We start from the raw sequence: 7,124 nt of genomic DNA, 5'->3' as shown, positions 1-7,124 counted from the left end.
AGATGGAAGTCCCTTTCCCTAGCTTGACTTCCCTCCTTCCTGCTAGCTGGACTAGTCCACTGAGTCCCCAGATCTTGGAGTTTATTGGAATTTCCCTGAGCTTTTAAAGGCTGTTGCTCCAGCTTGGCTTTGCTGCTTCTCCCTAACGGTGAAGTAAGTGTTGTGTGTTTAGAATACCATGTGTTTGACGCCATGGAAATTATTGTTGTTAATTGTTGAGCACCTGTCGTTGTTGTCCAGTGTTGGGTGCTAGTTTGCTTTTTAGCGAGAAGATCAAGATAAGAGCAAAATCTCAAAAAAATGAAAGGAAGAGGAGCGGGTACGCTTTTACTGTTTTATGGCTGAGTTGTAAGGCATAGTCGCTGCCTTGCCACCTGCAGCAAAATTGCCAGTGAACTGGTACCAACTAGCAAACTGTCAGAGCTGATGACAAGAGAAAGTTTCCTGGAGAGGAGGGGAATGAGCATGTTCATGTATACTGATCTTGATTAACAGGGCTTTATTCCACAATACCATAGAGTGCTCTGCTTGAAATGGTACCAAGTACAACCCTAAGTTATGGTTTAGTAACCATAACTAATGACTGACTACGGAGGGAGTAACAGTGCCATCTTTCAAGAGGGTGTAGCAGTGTTGGGTGCCAAAGGCTCTGGGTGCTCTAATTGAGAGGGCAGGAGAAGGTTCCATTTCTGTGCATGAAAACAAGCTTGTCCGATTAAAACAATTATGCTTGTGAGAGTCTGGAGAGCTATTCTAAAGATCATTCTATGTGGTCATTTATAGCTAAGGTTTTGGAAGTTGTCTTTAATCTCTAGTGTCCTCACTTGAACGAGCAAACGTACAATACGGAAGTAATAATACTCACATACTGAAAAAATGGCCCCCGGAACATACTTTAAAAATACTGCAAGTGTTTGTGACGCTAGAGCTCCGTTCTGACAACCTTGAAGTGACAGTTAAATGCCCAAATAATTACCGGCAAACTGAGCACCTGCCTGTTCTTTCAAGTAGCGCCTAACTTTACTCCGACGGATGGTGAATGTTTTGCTTTTGTGCTTTTAGAAAGGCACTTCTGAACTGAGTTTTACTATTGCTTCCATGAAGCAGCTCCAGTTGCTGGCGGCCGACTCTTTGGTTTGAGGACGAGAAAGAGCACTTGCCACAGCTAGGATTTGTAAATCCTCGGGATTATACGGAGAGAGATGGAAGCAGGTCCATTGTTGCAATTTTGGTTTGATTTTAGTACGATTAGGTTTCAAGCTTACGTTCTGCTCTTGAAAGCCTGGGGGCTTCCCCCCACAAATGCCAATCAACCACCCCCTCTCTTGCTCTTAGCTGGAAGGATCTGTGCTCACTGGTCTGTAAAGCCATTGTAAATCCATTGTAATCTGGGCAGTAGAATTATGTAGGCCGTTACATAATTTGGGTATATTCAGGAAAGGCATCAATGAAAGATCTTTCAGCCTTCATGAGTCACTGAGCAAAGCACAGTATTAATTGTGTGAACCATCCGTGTGGCGCTTGTTATCTTTTAAGTGCAGAGGTACTGTGACAGGTGGCCGCTTGTACTGTCAAAGGCAGCTTTCTAAGTTACTGCGTCACCATCAGTCCTTTGGGAACCAAGTCATCTCTTGGTTTCCTGGGAGCTTTTATGAAGTTACGCCGTAGCTTCCAGACAAGATGCACTTCAAACACAGGGTTAGTCAAGTTGTAAGAGAAATTGGAAGTCGCTGTACCTTAATCCAAAAGTTTCAGTTAGCACGTGCTGTTCCCTCCTGCTGAGGCTGTGTCACAGGTCAGTTTACTGAACAGAGTACGTGGGGTGGAGTAACCAGAACCCAACTTGAATTTTTTAGCTGCCCTATTTAGCTTTGATATCCTGATGTGGCAGAACGGAGGTCAATATTTTGAAACGTTTAGTCCTGAGTTAAGCAAATGTATGAACTGAAGTAGGGAGAAAATCTGTGATCAAGTAGCCATATGATTCTTGGTGTCTTGTCAAACCACAATTGCTCTTCAGGTGTTAATTGCAGCACGTTCGTATTTGTTTATTTATTTCTTAGTTGTGAATTTGATGTGTGTCTTGCCTATATGCAGTCTAAAAGTGTGGTGTCTTCTTTTTTTTTATAGAACAAACACAGCTTTTTATAGAAACAAACAGGATCGCTACCCATGTTGTAGAGATTTTGTTCTGGTGATCTCTGCCCAGGACAAACAAAACAATGGTTTTATTTTGAAAGCCTTGGCCTTCTACAGTTGTTCAAGGCTTGTCTGACGAGAGACATTTCCCAGCTGTTGGTTTCTTTCTCCAAGCCCTCAGCAGTAAACATTGACTCTCTGACTTCCAGCAACTAAAACTAAGGTCCCAATTCTACGTGGGATGAACTTAGATGCTGAAGACTGACGTGTGCATTCTCACCTGTCCTCCCAGGCCAGGAGAACATCATGAGCACCTGGTGTCCAGGGCTTTATTGTTAGTCATGTCCAGCAGCATTTATTTGGCAGACTTTAGCAGATGTCGTTTGTATCTGAGGCTCTTTGGATTTAACGGTGTGTTTTAATGCTGCAAATTTTACATTAGTGTTAATGCCAAACCCGTCCCAGAAGCGCAGTCAGAGCTAACATCTCTGTCTACTCCGGGAGGTATCTCCATCACAGCCGTGGAGCTGTGCTCCCTTTCTGTTCTCATCAGTTTTGTATTTGTTTTTTTCCAGTGACCCCTCACTTGCAGCCCACAGTCCTGGGGAACAGTAAGATTTCAGGCATACCCCTCTCTTAAGTGCTTCATTTGGCTGACTTAATCAGCACACTGAGGCAGGGAGAGGGCAGGGATATTTTAGATGTTACAGTTTTTAATTTTTCTTTCTTAAGCTCTGTGCCCTTTTGATGACTTGTGCAGGGAACTTCACAGGGTAATTTGGGAACACTTGTACGTTATGACGGCAGAAGCCCAAGAGTTAGGCACTTGTGTGCTCAACATCATCGTGTGTTAGTGTTCTTTCTTGTATCTGGCTCTAAAAGGGCATTTCTGGCAACCTGGTGAGTAAAGCCTGATGTGAAGACAATTCCCCCAAGTATGTCCCTTATCCTTCTTGTGTACGTGATTAGTTGGCACAGACTTCTGTACAGCTATATTGTCCAAGGGTAAGCGATCACCGAGATGGAAGGTGATGGCTTCTGGCATTGGAATGCAAGTCCTGAAGCCCAGAAAAGAGGAGGGGAAAAAGGCGGGAAACAGCGTAAGAGCCTTCTGCAAGCTATGAGGCAGGAGACTCTTGGGTAGTTTTTCCGGTAGGATAAGATACGGGAGGAGCCATTTGAAAGGACAAGATGACTGCGCAAGTTCAGCATGACATGGGCTTTTAAACCTGGCCCTTGATGCTGCTCATCAAGTCTTGCAGAAGTCACGTTTGTTTGTAATGTACTTGTTTTTCCTCCAGAACTTTCTTTTGTTGCTCTTCTAGCAGTGTGTTTTAGTCTGTTGTCTGCTACCTAGATGGTAGTTATTGTATTTGAAACACTTGTTAAATCTGAAACTTTCCTGAAGATTGTGAAACACACGCTTTTGGTTTTCTACATTCACAGCTCCTCCCGTCAGTGCTTCCACAGTTAGTCTTGTGTTTTGTTGGCAAGACTTACATTTCTCCTTTGAACCTCTTCCACGATGCGTTTTATGAAGTCCTTAATACCTCGGTGTGTCAACCAGATACAGTCTTTCAGATAAGCAGGCCCTAAAGCAATGACTTTTGAAGTGGCAGTCTTGCAGCTGTGTCTTGTGACGAGTGCGACTACTGATTGCTTGTGTGATGTTAAAAAGTGGTATGTGTCTATCAGAAGTGCAGGAAGAACTGGCAAAAAAAAATGGAAAGACAGAACATTAAAGTTGGTTCATGATGCTTGGAGGCAGCTATTGAGTACCAGGGGGTGCAAAGTGTCAGATTTCAGTTGTTCCTAAAGTGTAAGTGTGGAAGCACTAGCACAGGGGAAAGGAGGCTCGAATGAAAGGAGTTTCTGCTATGCTGATGATCTCTTGATTTTTGCCCTGAAATATTAGGATTTTTTTTTTATTAAATGAGAAAACAATTTTAACTCCTTGAGTTTTGAACTGCTGTGTGATTTTTTTTTTTTTCCCCTCGAAGCCTTGTGCCTCACAGGAAGAATTTCTTGTAAGGAATGTCTTGTGCTCTTACTCTCTGGATGACATTGGGCACCCCTAAATAGTGCAGGACTTCTGCCAGGAGAAGACCATGAAGTTTGGCCAAAAGCCACAGGTCCAAAGCAGACTATTTTCCAAAAGTCCATGGCATCCTTGTGTAAAGGATAGAGGAAATTCACATAGGCCAAACTTCTTTCCATCTTGAAAACTGGAGACACTTTGAGCTAGAGGAGACACTTTGAATTGGAAAACCAAAATATTTTGTCTTCTATTAAGGAGCGTTTGCCTTGGTGTTAAAATAGAAATATTTCCAGTGTGACCTTGTCATCACGGTAGTGCAACACAGTGGGTAATGACTAGTATTAATTCCACTGAATTAGGTTTGTTTTCTTTTAATTCCATCATGGAAGGGGATTTAGAAATGTGGATTTTTCCATCACCTTTAATTTTAGTCCATGCTAGAGAGTGAGGTATTAGAGCACAGAAGTTTTAAGTCCAGCTGAAGACTTTGGGAAAATTTGATTAGTATACAGCAATGGCAGATGAAAAGTGAAGTTTTCATTATTCAGCTCAAGAAAATAAAAACTGAGATCCTAAATTGTGCTCTGGGTGTATTAGCTTAGTATTATTTTTTTAAATAAGACTTAGTAAACTAACTTGTGTTTTTATGAAAGAGAAATATATTTAATGGAGGTTCAGGAGCTCTTTGAGTTTTTGCGTAGGGGTAGGATTGTATTTTAACAAGAGTAACAGATCTCTTTTCTGCTTGGATGAGGGTACAGCATAGCTGCCGACATAATGGGACCACAAGTGTGATCCTCCTCTATGCTTTTGCCCAGCATATGGTGTCATTTTAATTCAACATGTTGTTCCATCTTGTGATACAAGAACAACTTAGCAATAATGGTCAATTTTTCAGAGAACTGCTTGACTTCTTGAATCAAGATTTACTTTGTGGAATACAGCTTTTTTCAAGGCTTGGCACTTGACGTGTAAGCAGTAGAACTTACTGAGGTCATTGCTGTAGTTGGGGAGAAGGCATAGCTCAATGGTAGCTGCTGCACCCTTTGTTTAGTGCTTTTATGCAGGTAAGAAGCCCTGCAGTGTGGCTATTGAGAATATTAGCAAAAATGATGGGGTTTTTGTCTTCCAGTTGAAGCCTTAAGGCAGAAGTTTATATGGTGCTATATTAGAAATATAAAATCATAGAGTCATGGAATCGTTTTGGTTGGAAAAGACCTCGAAGATCATGGAGTCCAACCGTGAACCTAGCCCTGCCAAGGCCACCGCTAAACCATGTCCCTAAGCACCACATCTGCGCGTCTTTTAAATACCAATGAGGCATGGGGACTTAACTGCTTCCCTGGGCAGCCTTTTCCAATGCTCGACAACCCTTTCAGTGAAGAATTTTTTCCTAATATCCAACCTAAGCCTCCCCTGGCGCAACTTGAGGCCGTTTTCTCTTCTCCTATGGCTTGTTACTTGGGAGAAGTGACCGACCCCCACCTCGCTACAGCCTCCTTTCAGGTAGTTGCAGCGAGCAAAAGGTCTCCCCTCAGCCTCCTTCTATAGTTTATACAATAAGAATGTAACTGTGAATTGATTTGCAAAATAGGTTTTCTTATTTTAGCTCTCAGGCTGGCTTGCAGCGTTTGTAGAAATGTGAGTTAGCTGTCCCAGATGAAAGAACAGAAGCATCAACAGAAGATCTCTGCATATCTGTCTGACAGCAAACCCCCAGAGAAGAGACTGGTGCTAAGTCCGTCTAGCTTTCCTCAGAATTTGTCAAGCCATTTCCCTTGGCTGTCCCTGAAGTAAGTACAGGTTTTCTAATTCCCACTTTGGTGAACAGAAAGTTTTGTTTGGGTACTAGGAGTAATAATGACTATCACAGGACTTGCTGTGTGGTCTGTTTCAAAATTGTATCGTTTGCTTTCCCTTGAACTTTATTTTGCAATTATAATCTCGCCTGCTGCCATTGCTGTATAAACAATTATGCTGCAGCTATGCCTATGGCGTTTCTCTGAGCAGCGTGTCAGTGTCATCTATCCTAAGACAAATTGTCCTTGCTTTGCTCTTACAACTACTTAGAGAGCAATACAGAGGTTAACTGTTATTAGGCATTTCCTTGCTTGAAATAATTTCCCTTTTATTGTAATTAGTCGTTCTGTTCATCGAGGCATTGCTCTGAACTTTAACAAACATGAGTAGTGTTTGTAGCAAATGTTGTTACTAAAAGGTTGTGTGAATGACTGCAGCATTTATTATAAATGTGACAAATAGCATCATTTGTCAAAAGCATAAACCATGTTAGTAATAGGTTCCATCATTTGACGTAATTGATGTATATGAATACTATCTTTGCAGTGCTGATTTCACTTCTTTTTTTTTTTATTACTAGACATAAGCCAGTGTAGCATTTCTGCATTTGGAGAGGAAAAGTGGAAATTGACAGGACTAAGACTAACCAGAATGAATCCTATTACAGCCTCTTTTGCACAGAAGTGTAGTGGATAAAGGCTGGTGAGGTGTCAGCTTTCTTCACTCTCTATTTATTCATTTCCCTTTTCGATGTTGTGTCATGCTAAAGAGTGGTTGGGTTTTTTTCCTGTGATGTTACGGGGTTGGATTGGATTACGGGGAAGTATTTTTTCTTTCTTATGCACTATTCTCTGTTGTTTGGAAGGGAGTTTTGAGTGACTGTAATGACTTTGCTGCAAAGGAGCCCCGGCAGCGGCAGCTCACTATACATCAGTAGTGTGCGTGTTTGGAAGGTACTGAGAAGGTTAGTGTTCTGCAAGGTCCCTAGGCAGTGCTTGAGATCAGGTACTGAAGAGGTGGATTCCTGCGTTGCTCTTGCCTTTGCTGTCTGGAAGGCAACCTGAGTCAAGAGGCTGTTGTCTACGCCTCCTAGACTTAAGCCTCTGCCGTTGTGCTCCCAGTTTTTTCAGCCTGCTGACTCTCCATG

Source organism: Nipponia nippon, unplaced genomic scaffold, assembly GCF_047370975.1.
Source record: "Nipponia nippon isolate SJK-2023a ecotype South Korea unplaced genomic scaffold, ASM4737097v1 scaffold_8, whole genome shotgun sequence".
NCBI classification, from domain to species: Eukaryota; Metazoa; Chordata; class Aves; order Pelecaniformes; family Threskiornithidae; genus Nipponia; species Nipponia nippon.
Note: the sequence above shows the minus strand (reverse complement) of the source record.